Genomic DNA, 4,114 nt, shown 5'->3' on the forward strand with positions numbered 1-4,114 from the left:
GACCACTGGCTGTTACTCCTAACATAGCAGAATCGTCTTGGGGGAATGGAAGAAGTGAGCACCACTTCTTACCACGTTCTGCCTCATACTGCCAGTCTCCCTCTGCCCCTGTGCTGGACGTAGCAGAGACCATCCGCCAATCAGACCAGGGAGGGTAGGCCAACAGGAAGGGACCAATCGCTATGTTCAACTACAGCGGGATTCACCCCCACAGCAGTTCCTGCGGCTCTAGCCTGGACTCCTGTACGGGAATCTGGCAGTGGCAGCTGGAGAAGGTAATAGGACCTTCTGCTGAATGAAGTTGGGTGAATGAATGGGTGAGCTGCAGGGTCACTTGCAAAGGAACCAAGAGTGATAAGGAAACAACTCAATTCAGGCATATGCTTCTAATACCTGACTCCCAAACTTGCCTGTGGCATGAGGGATGCCATCTCCCATGGGAGAGAAGAGTGTGAGTGCGGGAGGCCTTATTCTTAATAGTGAGCCTTTCTAGGAGCCAGGGCTTCAAAGCACAGGCTCCTGGTTCCTTCTCTCCACCACTCTTTCTACTCTCCACTCTCACTCCTTGTGCTTCTTGCGCTTCTTTTTCTTCTTCTTTGCTGCCTTGCTGTCCTTTGACATGTGCCTTGCCCTCTCTCCTGCATCACTCTCAGAGTCTGAGCTGTCAGGATCAGATGACTTCCTGTCTCTATGTTTCTTTTACTTCTTTCCTTTTCTAAAAGAATTTCTTGTGGGGTCAGGCTTTTCAAACTCTGCTGATTTTGCCTCTTCCTTCTCCTCTTCCTCATTGGTTATCAGAGAGTACTGGGTCCCACGTGGTTGCATGAAACAATCCCTTGCAAAGTGGGCTTTACAGCCACACTTCTTGCAGGTAGTGTTCAGGACAGACTCAAGGGTGATCTGTCCAGTGTAATCCTGGAAGGACAGCCTCTGCCTCTCTTCTTTCTCATTGATAACCTTGTTGGGATCAAGGTCCTTCCCAGTCCCTTGGTTGACAACCTTCAGGGAGAGGGATACTTTAATCCTATCATTTTCCATCTTTTGGCCAATAAGCTTCACCCACACTTTAGCTTCAACATCTACTATCTCAGAGGGCTTATCCACGTGACAGGGTAAGTCTAGTTTGATGGACTAGACCTTGCTTCCGACAGCCTGGGATTTTGATAAAGGCTCCATAGTCTGTGAGCATAGCAGCCTCTCCTTGGAAAATAGTGTAGAGAGCTGGCAAGTTCTCCACGGTCTTGGGTCTTCCTGAATTCATCCTTACTGTTCTGTGGTTCCTCCATTTCTCCCCTGCTAAAGCTAATTGAAGTGTTTGAGTGTCAGCCTCTGGTTTCACCTCGCAGCATTGCACAAAACACCAAAACCCAATCAAACCTGCCAATATTTCTACGATCATCTCTATTATTGTTACAAAAAACTGCTTCCTCACATAGTTTATCCTGATTGTTCCATTCTTTACTCAATCACTGAGTACTTTTCTGAAACTTATTTAGTTTATAAGCTATTTCTATGCCTTTATTTGAAGTGAAAATACTGTTTCAAATGTATCATGACAAATGAACATGGGATTCTTTTCTCTTTATGAAACAGAGAGACTAGAAAGACAATTGATGTTTGGTTATTACTCTCAATATTTACATTAACATTAAAAATAACTGATTTTCACATTCAGCACATCTTCTCATTGGCATTCCCATGATGGAACATCCCCTCCTTTTCTGTGTAAATCTGATTAAGGGGCTGTTCCTGCTGTCAAAACTTCCATTCCATTTCAACAACAATCCTATTTACACAAGGACCTCAAGGTTGAACATCGAAAGTACCTAACCATTACTGAATATTGAATCATTTCTCTCCACATAAAATTGCAAATATGGTCTGAGAGCCAATTTCCCGATTACCTTGGTTGAGTAGGACTAATTACTTCTAAACTGGGTGCAGCCACGGTCTGCCAAAGCAGTGCTGGATTCTTCCAATATCAGGAGAGCTCTGCCCACCCAGTGATTGTCTCATACTGAATGCTTTAAGGTTACTCATGCTCATAGTAATGCTTCACTTTTAAAATAATGCTAATTGCAAATAATCATAATAGTACAATTTATTTGAATGCCTACCACATGGCAAGCATCATATAAAGTACCTATTATCTCATTTCATTTACTTCTGAAAATGTGGCAGGTATTATTATTGACACTTTATAAACAGGAAAGTTGAGTTTCATAGGTATTGTCACATACCCAAAGCCACAGAGCTAATAAGTTCAAGAGCCTAAGGCTATTTTATATTGATGCTTCACTACCATTTCCATGTTTTCTTAAAACAACCAGTGAAGATAAATGATGCCTGAGAAGAGCATCAATTTGGAAATTAGTAGAACTGAGCTCTGTTCCTGCTTCAGCCACTAGCTGAAAGGTGACCTTAAACCAGCACTTTCTCATTTCCTTCATTAGTAGATTTAAGTGATAGAACTAGCTTTAGCCTTCTGTGATTTTAAGTAATCTCAGAGAAATTTTATTATTTTTTGTTTGTTTGTTTTGAGAAAGAAAATTGGAAAAAAAATCATTCACAATAGTAATGCCATTGAACAATATTTCTCTCGTAATTCCAGTTTCTCATCTGACCTCATGGCTTCAATCACAGAACAGTTTTTTTCATATAAAAATGTTCTGACCAGATCAGTGAAGCACAGAGGAAGACATGGAATCGACTTATCATGGGTTAGACTCTTACAAAGTTTGAATTTAGCTTCATGCACTTATTATGCAGCATATATAAAAAATTGAATGGATGATATGAAGCAAGGTGGGAATTTAACACAAGCATAAAGAATATTTACAGTATGTGTGATGAAGCATAAAAATACATTTATCTCCCTCCAAAAGCAAAATGTTGGATATATTCATGTGAAACACCTTAGGCTATATCAAGAACACTATACTTAAATACATTTACATACTATTTAAGTACATATATTGACTTAATCATAGCACCTCTAGGGATTCATGATAAGCTACAGAAATTGTTTTTCAAAGATAAGTGAATAAAAATTAACCATAGCACATCAGCAATTTTAGACACATATACATCCCACTTTGAAAATCTGTGCTCTTGAAATGTTAACAGTTCCTCATGTGTTTCTCACAATGATGCATCCATATCACACATACAATTACCTAAACATATTGTATTTTTCTAAGAACATCAAACATCATTATGTCCCATGTCAATTTTGTAATATTTTGAAAGAACAAAATATGGTATAGTTAGCTGACATATTTTCCTTCAGTGAAATATTCTTTTGTATGTAAACTCTTTACAGAATTTTCTCACCATTTTATGCTTTTCTGAAGTTGATAAAAATGTAAATGATGGCAAAGTGAAAAGAATTATCATTTCTTTCAGCAGTTATTACTCTGTGCCCTCATATTGGTATTGTGTAAATATAGACAGAATGCCACAATTTTGTATTACAAATAACAATAAATAATTGTTCCAATAATTTGCTACAAGAATTTAGAACAAATAATTGTTTGTAAAAAATAATTGTTACCAGAAGTTGTAAGCAACTAGAACAACTTCTTGGAATATATGATTTTCACACACACAAAAATATGTCACTTTAAGCTATTTTTAGTTAGTAGACATTTTGACCAAACAAAAAGTGTGGTTAAGTTGGTTTCACTCATTTATTTATTTAACGTGTATTTATTTGAACTCCTACTATGTGTCAGGCACTGGTGGTAGGAGGTTTTTTGCTAAAAACACAAAGCTGATGCTTACCCAAATCTCCCAATACAATAAGAGAGACCAATAAACAATTAAACCAATAGTTCAGTTCAGTCTCTCAGTCGTGTCTGACTCTTTGCAGTACCATGAACTGCAGTGTGCCAGGCCTCCCTGTCCATCAACAATTCCTGGAGTCTACCCAAACTCATGTCCATTGAGTCAGTGATGACATCCAGCCATCTCATCCTCTGTCATCCCCTTCTCCTCTTGCCCTGAATCTTTCCCAGAATCAGGGTCTTTTCCAGTGAGTCAGCTGTTCACATCAGGTGGCCAGAGTATTGGAGTTTCAGCTTCAGCATCAGTCTTTCCAATGAACACCCAGGAA

General features: G+C 38.9%; 1 pseudogene; it reads right to left on the reverse strand.

The window, feature by feature from the left end:
• Positions 1-558: 558 nt before the first annotated feature.
• On the reverse strand, positions 559-1,261 carry LOC128045374 (zinc finger CCHC domain-containing protein 17-like; annotated as a pseudogene).
• Positions 1,262-4,114: the final 2,853 nt, after the last annotated feature.

The sequence above is a fragment of the Budorcas taxicolor genome, chromosome 3, assembly GCF_023091745.1.
Source record: "Budorcas taxicolor isolate Tak-1 chromosome 3, Takin1.1, whole genome shotgun sequence".
Taxonomy (NCBI): domain Eukaryota; kingdom Metazoa; phylum Chordata; class Mammalia; order Artiodactyla; family Bovidae; genus Budorcas; species Budorcas taxicolor.